Genomic DNA, 8,366 nt, shown 5'->3' with positions numbered 1-8,366 from the left:
AGTTTTAGTGAGTACCGACATTGGAATTTATATGAATACAATGCCGGTTCTTAGTTACAACGTTCAATTTAGTGTGAAGGCATGTCGGTATACTGTTACAGCATTGATTTTTATATGAATACAAGGCCGTCAACAAAGCTAAAATCACCTGAAACTGAATGTCTTGTACCGGAATTGAAATTAGGTTGAATACTATGCCGGTAGTGTGTTACGGCATTGGTTTACATTTATTCGAGTATGCCGGTAGTGCTCTTTTGGTATCCAGGAGATCCCTAGAAATTGTTATCAGTACCGGCACTAATTTTAGGTTAATTCCATGTCGGTACTTGGTTACTGCATGAATATGAATTCTTACGTTTATGCCGGCAATGCTCTTTTGGTATCCAGGAACTGCTTAGGAATTACCTAGGACTACCGGTATTGTCGATAGTTATTTTGCACTGCCGGAATAGTGTACTGGCATAACATATTTGCTAATTTACTATGTCGTTTATGGTCTCGGCATGGTTGATATTTCGTGAATCAATGCCGGTACTGATGATTCTATGTCGTTATTTAGTATATCTATGCCGGTATTAAAAATGAAACTGAGTTGTCTTATAATCATTTCGTGTGTCTTTTGATAGAGGGATAAAGTCAAGTAAGCTAACAAAGGAAAAACTAAATATTTTGGCATTAAGAAAAGAAAGAAGGACGGTCTTGGTGCTCCTCAGTCTCTGCCTCCTCGAGGGAAAGAACAAAGTCGCAACAAGCGTTTTGGGGCGAATACAAAAGGGGTAGTTTGGGATAGTGGTCGTGACCGTAGAAAACTCGTAATCCGTGAACCTACTGGAACAATTGAGCAAGATGAGCAAGATGAAGAGGAAAGTGAGGAGGAAGATAATGCAAGTCAATTAGCAACCCAGAGCCAAGTTTTAGAGGAAGATGGTGGGCCAAGTCAAAAATCGACACAAGGCAAGGGCAAAGTCAAAGTAAAAGTTACAGTTCATGTCACATAAGGATATCACTAGGGTTTTGGTATGGCGGCCTATAACACGTGCGATATGAGGTACATCCACAATGAGAGTTTTGGTAAGTTGTGCTGGAATTTAAATGAGAAAAAGGTTCGCACCTTCCTCATACTAATGACATGATACCCGACCTTGATCGTGGTAGAATTTGGGGTGAAGCTGACGATCCAAGAATGTTATTTGGCTACAAGGACACGTGGGCTCGTACTATCTATCAAACCTATGTAAGAATATTTTATCTTGTGCATATATTTTGTTTTGTATTTATTTAAAATCTCTTAATCGTTTTATCTCCTAACCGTAGGATCATAAGAAGTTTGTGCGCGTTTGCCGAAACCAAGCCGCGTCTCATTGGGATTTGTCTACGGAATGTGAAGAGGTCCAAACATTAGTAAGGGAGTCTGGTTTATATTGTTTGGTTGAAAATTATGTGAAGTGTGATTCGGTAACAGTCAATTGCTTCGTCGAAAGGTATCATGGTGAAACTGATACCATGCACTTCCCGTTTGGGGAGATGACCTTGATCCCTGATGATGCTCAAAACATTCTAGGCTTGAGTGTTACCGAAAAATCAGTTTCCGAAGGAGATAACTGTCCGGACCTAGAATGGTCGAAGTTGTATGCTCTGACTAACAAGCTGTTGGGTTGGGACTACAAAACTTATGTGGAAAGTTTCTATGTATCTAAGAATAGTAGGACAAGACCATCAAGCTGACGCTACTTAAGAAGACCTTTGAAAATACGCAGGCAAGAAGTTTGAAGGATGGATGGGACCTTGCACAAATTCATTATACAGCCGTTGCGTGCCTATTATTCATCTTGGGCACTAAGGTATTCCCTGACGCTAGTGGCAACAGGTTTAGTGCAAACTACCTTCAATACTTGGATCCGTTGGAAGATGTCTTTACCTATTCTTGGGGCACCGTGGTAATGGGACATTTTATGGCGGAGATGAGAAGGGCCTTCAAGGATGTTACAAACCAATTTGTCGGAAATTTCATTCTACTCCAGGTAATCTGTTTTGAAACTTATGTTCTTATGTATATTGTTCACATGTACCCTTATTATGAACTTAGAAACAAAGTTTACTGCTTCTTATATGTATCATTCCGCGTTGGTATGGGTGTGGGCTTATGAACACTTCCCAACATTGTTCACGGTCTACCCCTTCTTGAAGATCAAAAACCTCTCTGAACCCAAGGATCCTAGAGCTAAGAGATACGAGTTCAACAATATTTCGAAGCCTGGTAACAATCGTCGATTGACAAATATGAGATTGGCACTGGATGCGATGACTACCAAAGAGGTTGTGTTCGACCCTTACAAGGAGGTTATAGAGAACCACCAAATTTTGAGTTATTATAACGTTGCGTTTTACAATGGACCGTTGTTCCACCAAAAGGGATACGTTATCGTTGATCCCCGACGTGTCATGCGACAATTTGGATATAAACAATTACCTTATCCAGATATGGCCTCTCTCGAAAGGTACGAAGTTGACCGTTCTCAAATCTTTTCAACTAAGACGAAGTTGAGGGTAGAGTATGATCCAATTCCAGAACCAACACATTGGAGGGATAGGGAACCACGTTGTTTGGTAGATGTTAGTAGCTGGGAGCTTGCGGAAAACGGTGATGAATCTCACCCCGAGTACATGTATTATTACCTAGAAGGGTCACATCCATTTGTCGTGCGCGCGGACAACGTCAGAGTTCCACCCAGAAAAACCCTCCCGCTCCAACTCCTACAGAGGCACCACCTACGATGGCCCAACTTAATAAGACTGTTGGATTGCTAGTAAGTATTGTTAATTCTTTAGTCAATTAATATATACATAATCTTATATTACCATATATATATATATATATGTACTAATTATGTGTTGGATGTATGTAATTAGCGACGTCGGCTTGGAAAGTTGAAGAAGATGTTTGGTTGCAAGTACAAGAAAGGAGAGATGCAATCCCTTGAAGAAATAAAGGAAGTCGAGGAAAAGCTTGATAAAATGGAAGACCCTAGTGCAAAAGATTTGTTCGGGGAAACGATGAAGGTCGCCGTACACAAGAAGAAAAATACCAAGTAATGAACTCTTTAGTTGTGTTTTTTTATTTGGATGGTGGTTGTTACGTTTCGAACAATTCTGAACTTGTTTTTGGATTAACTCTTTAGTTGTTTTGGATTATGATACCTGGATTAAGAACATTTAAGCACAATTTAGTTGTTTGGTTTATGTTGAACATGTTTAGATTTTTAGTAAAATGTTTTTCTTGTAAATTTTATTCCCACCAAGATGCCGGCATTGAAATGTTTAGGTTGCACATATCCGGCACCATTTCCGACGTAGATTTTTGATTATAATTCCATGTCGCAACCGATACCAGCATAAAAAGTTTTTATAAAACCATGCCGGAAATTGGAGATGAATGGTCCAAATCCCTGTTTAGTTTTTGAACTGTGCCGGCATGGTAATATATATAAATATCCATGCCGGAAATCTGTTTTTTTTTAACTTGGAAAGTTTAGTAGAAACTCGGCATGGTAAATTAGATATATTTATATGCCGGCACTATGAAAACCTTTCGGAAATTAAAACTACAATGCCGGGATTGATCATAAATCCATTACGAATGCTCTTTTTACTTCGTTCCTAGGTTAATCTATTACATTACATTTGAAACTTTAAATTAAAATATACTAAAAAACATGGAATGGAGTAATTTTGGTTAAAGATTATCTCATTATATATTTCCATCCATTTTCAATAATTGTGGAACCTTTGAGCCTTTCACGAATATCTTCGAAGACATCGTCTGGAATCTCAGTGTCAAGGACTATCTTCATTGGTTCATCTTCTCTTTCAACATATTCTTCTCCCTTCATATAACACCCATCACACCCATCAATAGGCTTACATTGGCCTTTGTGTTTTTCTCTTGATTCTGATAGTTCAATAGCTTTGTCTAGACATTGAAACTCTTCGCATTTTGGGTGATTCAAACACCTTAGAAAGATTCTTCCATTTTCAGCATCATCAATTTTTTGCAATCCAAAACCGGCGTGTCCCATCACAGTTTCTACACTTCGAATAAATAAAAGAACAGCCCATGGCTAGATGAGAAGGTGACTTGCAAATTTGACAGGTGAAATGATGACTTTGTAAGAGAAGATTATATTAGTGATACGTCATAGTAAAGAAGATTTTAATTGTCCATATATTGTCAGTAAAGTTGAATCTACTTACTTTGCAGGTATAGCTTGATGGTGGTTTGGAAATAGAGCTTGTCGATGAATCTCCCGTCGCTTGTGAAGCTTCATCCGGACTACAAAATATCCTTACGTTGTTGGTACGTACTTCTTGTTCATTTCATATTCTTTTAATCTATATCTATGAACTTATATAAGTGTACATACTAAGTACATGTTTAAAAATATGACTACAGCGTAAGCGGATAGAAAATTTGTCAGAGTTCTTTAAGAAAAAAAACAAGAAATGAGAGGTGTTGACCCAAAAAGAAATAGAGAAAGTCGAGCAAAAGATAAACAAAATTGAAGATCTAGAGGCAAAAGACTTGTGGGGCGAAAGGAAGAAGAGGGTACACAAAAATCCATGGACCGCGTGATCGTGTGTTTATTGTGTTGGTTTATGTTTGTTTGTGTTTCTTGAACAATACGTTTGTTTGTGTGTCTTGAACAATGTGTTTGTGTGTGTTGTTAAACTATTTGCTTGATTTGTTTTCGGTTTGGAACCTCTTAACTTTGCAGTTTGTTTTTTAAACAATCTAGTGTTTTTATTTGATTTATTATGTTGATAAACCAGTGTCAGATTACCTCTTTTACAGAGTTTGAATATGCCAAGATCAAATAAATTACAAATTTTTTCTGTCAGAACCGGCATGGTCGAATAGTGTATAGTCCATGCCGGAACTCTTAAATTTCAAAATCAAAAGAGTACTGGCATTGAAGATTAGTCTGCATTTTTCGGGCGCACAAATTTTTTGGTTAGAGTACCAGCACGGATTGTTACAAAAGTTTAGTTCTGCACCGGCAACGCTTTATGGCGTAGTAATATTGAAACAAAATCATGCCGACATTGGCATAAAAATATGATTTAATGTTTACAATTCACACTTCCAAAAAAAATGTTGCGTATCAGTGAACCACATATATCCAAATTACTCATCATCGCTTCCACACGTATGAAGTTGCATCTTCTCTTGGAGAGGTTTTTTTTATAAGGCCAACGCATCCCAAAATTGGTGATTCTCCTCATACAATGCCATCCATTCCTTCCAGATATTGGGATTTATATCCTTGTTTTTAATCATCCCACAAACAGGTGGCAATGAACAATTCTCCTTGAGTTTTAGTATAATGAAATGATTACCGTTCACGAATGCCAAAACAACTCTTCTCTTCTTAAGAGACTTCGCATTTTTTCCACTTTGGTGTAAATGTTACTTCTACGGTGGGGGTAAAATAATGAACAACACAATTAAATGTATCCGCCACTAGATGCCCACAAAGCGGCATTCTCATCCAATATTGAGAAGGAAGGAACTTCATCTCATGCTTGGGCCGTAACACTTGAGCATACATATTATCAAACCCTTCATCACCAACCAATTGCTCATAAAAGCTCTTTTTTTAATAAGTTGTGTGGCCATCCTCTTTCTAGCATATCAGCATGGTGTCATCCCTTTACTAACCTCCGTCTCAAAGATTCCTAATTGTTCGATCATGGCATGATAGCCACAATTTCCATCTCCATCGATATCATTCGTATATACAATATACTCGCGAATAACCTCAGGAAGTTGCTCTACATAAGACTCTATTTTGGTATGGTAATGTTTATAAGTCTTACCTGTTTTGGAATCCTTAAACATCTTCATATTACCAACTTTTAGCTTAATCATATAAAATACATCCTCTGCAATCTCTACACTTTCAATGTCTTCAGTATATGATCGGAGTCCGTACTTCTTTGGCCTACCCCTTAGCTTTGGAACCAAAACTACATCAATTGTAGTCGTGACTACGGAACTGTCACCATCATGTTGTTATTGACTAGATATGGGTCGCTTACCTTTCCTATCACTTATTTTTGGTGTGGCTTCAGAATTTTTACCTTGATTTATTTGACTTGATGTAGGTTCCCTATTCGGCCTTCCCTTTTTGTTTGGCACCGCCGCCTCGTCACCTTGTTGTTCTTTGTCACTTGATGTTGGTACCTTTGGAGGCCTACCCCTTTTCTTTGGAACCTCCGCTACATCGATTATGGGTGTGGCTTCAGAATGCTCACATTGTTGTTCTTGTTAAATCGATGTGGGTACCTTCTTCAGCCTACCCCTTTTCTTTGTTACCTCCGATCTATCGGCTTTTGGTGGATACGGATCCGCCGTTTGTTGTTGACTTGATAGCGCTTCCTTTCTCGGACTACCTCATTTGTTTGCAACCGGCGTTTCCGTGAACCTTGCTTCTGAAATATCACAATTGGAACTCGTTTCTTACTTGCCTCGAGTTCACATTCACATTGATTCATTTCTTTTAATTCTTTCCTTTCTTTTCTCCTTGTCGTTTTGGTTCGTGGTATTCCGGGAGGACCTCCCTTTGTTGGATCTTCACTTTGTGTGATCTATGGGCGAGTAATTAGACTTAGTTGGCTCAAAAAGAATTTATGGCTAGCCGAGTTTCCATGTGAGTAAGCTTCGAAGAATTCCTTTGCTTCCTTAGTATCCCATGGTGATTGTCCGGGAGCTTCCGTAGGGGGAGGGGTGAAAGATAATTGCTTCCAAAATAGATCAATAACCTCAATAGGTATTACTTCTTCATACTTAACAAGCATATGACGACACGGAAGCCCCAACGAAGACATGTCGGGACAAATACACACATCACCCGGTTTTCCGTAGTTTATCTCCTTTTCCATTTCTTTCATCATATGTTTTATTGCCCAATGACAAACGTTGAATCTATTCCTTGGAGCAAATTTCTATATTGAATAAATGGAGTCATCCTTTCCATTGAGCTTTTCTCAAAAGTCTGCTTGATCTTATCGATATCACTCTTAAAGTATTGCTCCATTGCCTAGGTGACCGTAAACGCATTTCCTTGGTTAGAATCGATGATACGTTTAAATCTCCCATGAGAGGATTCCGCTATACTAGTTGCTTCATTCCCGTAGTGTCTATACCGGTTTGTCCATACACACACAAATTTTTCCTTGAACTTATCCAACCATTGAAATTCGACAATACAAGACGGCAGTGGGATAAACTTCGTTCCAATTGGCAATAAAATTATCCAATCTATTTTCGTACATATCCTCGGTAAGAGACCAATAAACTTTCTCCCAATCTCTTAGAAATTCCAACAACTTTTTATGATTTTCATCATGTTCTGTGTACACTCGCTCTTTGATCTTGACTCTTTCATCTTCTTCTTCGGATGATAGTTTGTTCATGCGAACGTCTTCCTCTAGTTGAACAATAATTCTCTTCTTAATATCCGCCTTAGTAGGTTCAAATAAGGCATGACAAGATTTTATCACATTTTGACGTATATGATATGTACATAGGAAATTTTGTGCATCTGGGAAGACGTCGGATATTGCATTCGTTAATGCGTCATCTTGATCGGTTATAATGACCCTCGAAAGATGATTTTCCCGGACGAGTAATTTCAATTGTCGTAATTCCCAAATATAATTGTAATCCCTATCGTTTTCCATTAAACACCCAGCCAATGTGAATGATACCTTGTCCGATGTTTGCCTCACGATGTTGAACAACGACATATTGTATTTATTTGTCTTGTAGGTACAATCCATCATAAGAACACCAAAACATGTAGGAGCTAGTTTTGCAAGCAAAGGATGCGAAATGAATATTTGAAGGGGCTTGTTGTCCGACCCTCTTTTAATGATACGTGTGTAGTTGTGATCCCAAGCAATCTTCTCATATTCTTGCATAACGCTCCTCCCTTCCCATTCTACCCTTTTAATACTTGTTTGTGCGCTATAAATTGTATTTAGAGAAGACACGTTCGTCTCATCCTTTTCCTTGAAGCCTCTGAGAATTTTTCTTGGTTTGACACATGCTTTGGTCAATCTCTTTACATCCTCCAATTCATGAGGTTTTAGCTTCGCAACTAGGGAGTGACCAACAAAATCTTTCGGATCTGGGTGGTTATGACAGCCGAACCATACCTTACAATCCCATTCATTGTCCCTGTCTCTTAAATTTAATACAAGCTTAAAGAGGCAATTATCCTTCCTCGTACGAGTCTTGTATACCCTATTAGTCTTCTTTGGATATACATAACCCTTTCTATTGTGGCTATTCTTCTCCTTGTATA

The sequence above is a fragment of the Papaver somniferum genome, chromosome 11 (genome assembly GCF_003573695.1).
Source record: "Papaver somniferum cultivar HN1 chromosome 11, ASM357369v1, whole genome shotgun sequence".
NCBI classification, from domain to species: Eukaryota; Viridiplantae; Streptophyta; class Magnoliopsida; order Ranunculales; family Papaveraceae; genus Papaver; species Papaver somniferum.
This window is presented reverse-complemented; position numbering follows the sequence as displayed.